This window comes from Cricetulus griseus, assembly GCF_003668045.3.
Source record: "Cricetulus griseus strain 17A/GY chromosome 1 unlocalized genomic scaffold, alternate assembly CriGri-PICRH-1.0 chr1_1, whole genome shotgun sequence".
Lineage (NCBI taxonomy): Eukaryota > Metazoa > Chordata > Mammalia > Rodentia > Cricetidae > Cricetulus > Cricetulus griseus.
In genome coordinates, this window is record NW_023276807.1 from 58,437,963 (window position 1) to 58,444,234 (window position 6,272).

Here is a 6,272-nt window from a genome sequence, read left to right on the forward strand (position 1 = left end):
TTTTTTTTTTTTGGCATATTATTCTAATGGGGAAGTATTGGAGAATGGTTTCTTGGTGTGGGCTAGCATCATGGGACAAACACATGACTGGGAACAAGAAAGAGCTGTTCGGTTTCAGGGGGAGAGGTTGAGCTCTTCTGAAAAGAAGGAACTTTCATTGGAAGGCACTAGGTTGTTATGGAATTTCCCGCCCAATTCCACATCTGCCTTGCCCCAAAGAAGCACACAGATGCTATATTAATTATGAAACTGTTGGTCATTGGCTTGGGCTTCTTATTGGCTAGCTCTGTCTTAATTATTACCCCATTTCTATCAGTCTATGTATTACCACAAGGTTGTGGCTTACCCGGTAATGCCCAGCATGGTGTTACTCCTCTGGCAGCCTACATGGTGACTCATTCTGCCTACGTTTCCCAGAATCCTCCTCATCTCCTAGTCCCACCTATCTTGTTGCCCTATTGGCCAACAGTGTTTTATTCATCAACCAATAAGATAAACGTATACAGAAGACCATTCCCTGTCACTGGCCAGCAGACCCAAGAGTAGGGCTTTTCCCAAAGAGGGGAGACTATAGCTTACATACGCATGAAGAAAACAGCGGGCAGGGGCACCAGGTGAGGTTACTCAAGGGAAGCTGGATGGAGATGAAACTGAAAGACGGTTGGGAGTCTGAAACAGGAGACTCATATTTCCACTTGAAGGGTTTGGATGTGGTCATCAACAAAAGGGTGTGCTGAGAATATTTACTGTGCGGGCTGTGTGAACTGAACACAGGCATTAAGGCTATCTGGAGGTTGGGCAGAGCTATTCAGGAAAGGATGAGAGACTGGATGTGCGTTGGTTGACTAACAGAACCCTGATCCAAAGGAACGAACCGTGTAGGGACTAGGCAGATAGCAGAGATGAAGTTAAGAAAGAGTAGAACTATGGAAATGGCCACATGCCACCTACTTCCTTAATCGAAGTGTACGCAGTCTGAATGGCTCGCACCGTAGCTTTGTCTATGATCCTTAAGCTCATTAACCACGTGAGCTAGTGCCATGCTCACTCATGTTTTGGGGCCCACAGGGGAGGTGGCAGGGATGAGGTAAAGCTCATCACAAAATCACTGTGCAGTGGTGACATTGACTCTGGGCTAAGAGGCAGGTGGGATTCTGGAGCCTGGAGCCTGTCTAAGGATTGGACAAAAGTGTCCTGGGAGCTCCTGCTCCCTTGGCTGGTGCACTGACTGCATCCTGCTCGGTCCCCATTCAAACACGTAGCTCTGTGCCCTCCTGTTATAGCCACGAATTTGAGTCCAGAAGCGGGTACCCACTGAGAGTTCCAGAGGTGTCTGGGAAGAAAGAACTGGACCAGAGACAGGTGCATAGTACTAGAAATAGTGGTGGTTTTTTTAATGAAGAGAAAGGCACTTACTCCTAGGAACGAGAGTGGCTTCAAAGCCTGGACAGGTCCCAGGCTCCAAAGGTCCTGAGTCCTCAGCCTCATGGCCCTCTGATTTACACAGCACTCTCCTCCAGCGTTTTGCCATCACAGCGGCTCTTCCTGTGGTCGGTTTTGTTGCAGTATAGCCCTGGTGGGGTGGGTTTTCCACTTCTTCTGCCAACTGACTTCTTTCATATGTTAATCTAGATGTCCTCCAGCTCTGCTCTGGCCACATCCTGAAACTGTGATGTTTGGGTTGCTAATAAAAGTGAAAGAAAGATGGATGAGGACAAACCTGGAGGAACAGGATTTCTGAAGCCTGCAGAGGTCCATTATTTTCTTCTTTGTGGCCTCTGATCTTTAAGTTAATAACATTTATTTATTTTTTAAGATTTATTTATTTTTATGTGCGTTGGTGTTTTGCCTGCACGTATGTCTGTGTGAAGGTTGAAACGGGAGTTATAGGCGGTTGTGAGCTGCCATGTGGATGCTGGGAATTGAACCCAGGTCCTCTGAAAGAGCAACCAGTGCTCTTAACTGCTGAGCCATCTCTGTAATCTTTAAGTGAGTAACTTTTAAAAGAGAGCCTCCATTTCCTACCCAGCTGTGGTGAGGGCCAAGAGGGCAAGACCTGCAAACTGGGCTGGCCAGGGACCCAGGATAACAAAGAGAATGAAAAGTCTCAAGTCAGGGCCCATGAGATGGCTCAGAGAGTAAAGTTGCCACCAAGTCTAATGACTTGAGCTCCACCCCTCGGAAGGAAAGACTCAAGTCCCCCACAAGTGGTCATCTGCCCGCCCTGGCATGTGCCCTACACACACACACACACACACACACACACACACACACACACACACGCAATAATGAATAAATTAATTAAAGCTTTAAAAAAAAAACTGGGCCGTGGTGGTGCATGCTTTTAATCCCAGCTCATAGGAGGCAGAAACAGGTGGATCTCTATGAGTTCAAGGCCAGCCTGGTCTACAGATCCAGTGCCAGGAGAGGCTCCAAAGCTACAGAGAAACCCTGTCTCGGAAAAAAAAAAAATCTTTAAAAAAAGAAAAAGTTTCAAGATAGGGGAAAGTTCAGTGTCCTTATGGAGAGGCAGCTCATAGAATTCTTTTAAAAGCTGAACAATAGATAGGCACAGGGGTTCTGGGGGCTTGGGAAGGGTCCAGAGTTCTGTTAGGGCAGTGAGGAAATGAATGTATGTTTTTCAAAATTCTTTGAGCTGTATGCTGAAGATTTGTACATTCTACTCTCTGTAAATTATCTGTTGTTGTTGTTTTGTTTTGTTTTTCAAGACAGGGTTTCTTTGTGTTGCCCTGGCTGTCCTGGAACTAGCTCTGCAGACCAGGCTGACCTCGAACTCACAGAGATCTGTCTGCCTCTGCCTCCCAAGTGCTGGGACTAAAGGTGTGCATCCCCCCCCCCACCACCCAGCTTTAAGTTATCTTTATAAATAGAAGATTAAAAACACCCCAGAAGAAAGAGACTGCCTGTAATTTTGTGGATAGTAGAGAAGGCCACTGGGAAAACTGCTGAGCCAGGCCAAGCCTGTGGTCCCTTCTGTCCTGGACAAGAGGCAGTTTCTCTTCCATGGCTCAGCTAAAGCCAACAGTCACAGCCTCCCTCCCTCCCTCCCTCCCTCCCTCCCTCCCTCCCTCCCTCCCTCCCTCCTTTCTTCCCTCCCTCCTTTCTTCCCTCCCTCCTTTCTTCCCTCCCTCCTTTCTTCCCTCCCTCCCTCCTTCTCTCCCTGCCTGTTTACTTTCTGTGCTTATTTCTTTCTCCTCAAACATTGACTGCTTGTTTGTTTACTCTTTTAAAAAAATAATGGTTCCCATTACAACATCGTCACAAAGAATATCACCCACTTTGCTTGTTAAATTTGCCTCCCATTACCCTCCTGATCCCCCACCTCTCAAATAGTTTCCCTTCCACTTTCATAAGTGTTTTAAATCTAGACTCCACATATCAGAGTCGTCCTTTCTAGCCCTCGGATCCTGCTGGTTGCAACACACTTGGGGAATGTTTTTGGCTTTTAGAAACAAACAGGAAGATCCTTCTGAGCCCAAGAGTGGAGGAAACTCAGAACCACAGCTGAAGAAATAATGGGAAACACAGCCCCAGGCAGAAGGGCAGACACATTCCCCAGGAACTCAGCTGCACCAGGGCCTGGGCCTGCGAATCTGGAAGGCATCATGCTGGAACCAGGCTCACTGACTGGGGCCTTCTCTGAGATGTTTCTACAGTTGGGAATCCATGTGCTGTTGCCATAGATGTCAACCCTGGTGCCCATGGGCTCTTTGGACCACACTGTGACTTTGGCTACTTCCCTAAACACTGTCATCATGACCTCAACTGTCTACAGCAAAGCTGTCTACATCTCTTCCCTCTGCTCCACATAACAGTGGAATGAACACTGGTCATCTAAGTGTTCACAGGACACATAACTACACTTGTTGCAGCCCAAGCAAGTGGGAAGCTTGGAACTTGAGAGACCACACTTCCTGCAGAGACCCCTGGGGCACAGTTCTGTCCACAGCCCTCTGAGTCTCCAGAGTGGGAAGGAAAGAAAGCAAACAGGAGAGGATCCAGCTCTTTTCCGGGAGCCAGAACCTGACCCCATTGCTAATTCTCCTGGAAGCCACTTCAGATCCCCTCTTATGTCCACTATAATTAAGTAGATAATTCAGAAGTTTTAGAAAAATGGCCAACATGAAAAGTTAAAGGGCCTCAGCCACCTAAGGGTTCACCCTTCCAGTTCCATTCCCGTGTTCTGAAAAAGGGATGCTTTCAGATAAAGCTACAGGAAAAACACTGCTTGCCAAGGCAAGAGGGGATAATGAGCCTGAACTCAGCGGTGGCTGACCGCCAGCCAGGTCCCACCAGGGTCATCATTCGGCATTCCAAGCCTTGTCCTCCAAGCCTTCCAGCAAACGGCACAGCAGCTCCCTTTTACATTAGCTCAGAAATACGGACTCCTTCTCCATCCTTCTGGGAGCTCTCCGTGTCTAGGGCTTCTTCTGGGTCACAGGCAGTCTCTGCCTTTTTCTGACAGGTTAAAGGGCTTAAGTCTCCTTTTATTCCAGAACAAGAATCCTATAATCATTTTGCCCCTGATGTTGAGTTAGCTGACCCCACGAAGCAATGGTTTTCATCAGAGAGATACCGAGAGCGACAATGGTATTCAGGATGATGCAATGTCAAAACCGAGGGAAAAGATTGTTCAGAAACAGTTACTGACTGATAGAAAATCTGGGCCTTTGGGGAATAGTAGATAAGTTCACAGTTTCCCCACCATGGACCTCCCCAACAATAATACAGGCTGCAAGCTCATCCCAGAGTAACTGTAGCACCCTCGCCTGCCTCCTTCTGCCTATAACTTCAACCAATTGCAGTTCTCTGCCTCAGCTATATCTCAGTTGCTTCACATGCATAGACACTGGCAAACATGCCACAGATGCTCATCTACAGCCTCTCTAGAAGAGCAATTAAAGACTGCACCCAGTGTCAGCAATGTCACACAGATTAACAAAGATTAACCTCAAATTGGCAGTTTGATTCCTGGAATTTCGACCCATTATGTGTTTGTGCAAACCAACAGTTCACTTTACTCTGCTAATTACAGATGAATGGGCCCTACCATAGTCTTCTGTTTCTTTCCCAGTTGAGTGATCCAGTTTGAGGACTGGTTTTAAAGTCACTGCAATAGACAGCATAGATGCCAAAGTGCCCAGTTTCTTATTCACCCCCAGTTAGCTGCCTGCAAAACGTGTCTAAAATTATTCTTAATTCCAAGTTCTCTCTGTACAATCAGCCTCTCCAATATAATAGTTCTAAAACCTTTTCTTGATTTCTGCTTTTAATAAAGTACATTTAGAGAGGATATGAATTCCAGATTTGATTTCAGACTCTGGGGATGTGTATTCCTCTTCTGGAACGTGTATATCCGGTCCTGGGGTGAAAAGGGGGGTGGGAGAGACAGAGAGAGAGAAAGAGAGAGAGAGAGAGAGAGAGAGAGAGAGAGCGAGAGAGAGAGAGAGAGAGAGAGAGAGAGAGAGAGAGAGAGAGAGAGAGTCCACAGCATAACAAGCATTCCTGGTAGTCTGTGCCGTTTACACACTCAACATGTAGGGAGAGGCAAAGAAGCCTGGAATGTTGTTAAAGTCAGGTAAGGAACACACTGGCGTGGGAAATGCCTCAAAGTGGGTGCCAACTTCTTTTTCTTGCTAGTATGTTCTTTTGTAGATAGATGACAGCTATGGCCAATAAAAGTCTCAGTTTTAGGTGATACTTGGGAAAAAAAAGAAAGGAAGGAAGGAAGGAAAGTGAGAGAGGAAGGGGGAAAGAAAGAGAGACACTGTCCTATCAGCTCCGTGCTTCTGAGCACATTTGGCGCAATGAAAGGACAGCGGAGTCTCCCCCAGGTACGACCTTGCCAGAGGCACGACTCCAGCCGGCACAAAGGCTGGAGAAATGATCTCAGCTGCTGAATGCAGGAAACAGAAGGTGTGTTTCTGAGTCATAACACCCTCTGTGTGTGTCCCGGGGCATCTCCCATGGAGTTGGAGAGATACTGCCAGCAGGAGTGTGAAGCTGGGATGGGAAGCTTTGTCTCCAGTTGTGGGCTTGCTACCCGGGTGCCTTTGAGTTATCTCATTGCTCAGTGTTGGTTTCTGCATGTGAAAAAGCAGGGACAGTAACTTAAATCCGCCTCATTTGTCTGCTCTGCTGTCTCCTGGTTCAAATGAGCTCTTTCTTGTACTTGAAAAGGAGGCCTAGAGTAACCAAAGCAGACACCTCGAATTACAGGAGGGCTTTCAGAGACATTCTGATTTATCTTG

General features: G+C 47.0%; 1 long non-coding RNA gene across 1 annotated transcript; it reads left to right on the top strand.

The window, feature by feature from the left end:
- Positions 1 to 525: 525 nt before the first annotated feature.
- On the top strand, positions 526 to 5,314 carry LOC118238920. Its single transcript, XR_004772418.1, has 2 exons — positions 526 to 614; positions 3,471 to 5,314. It is a non-coding gene; the product is annotated as an uncharacterized LOC118238920 (long non-coding RNA).
- The last annotated feature ends 958 nt before the right edge of the window (positions 5,315 to 6,272 follow it).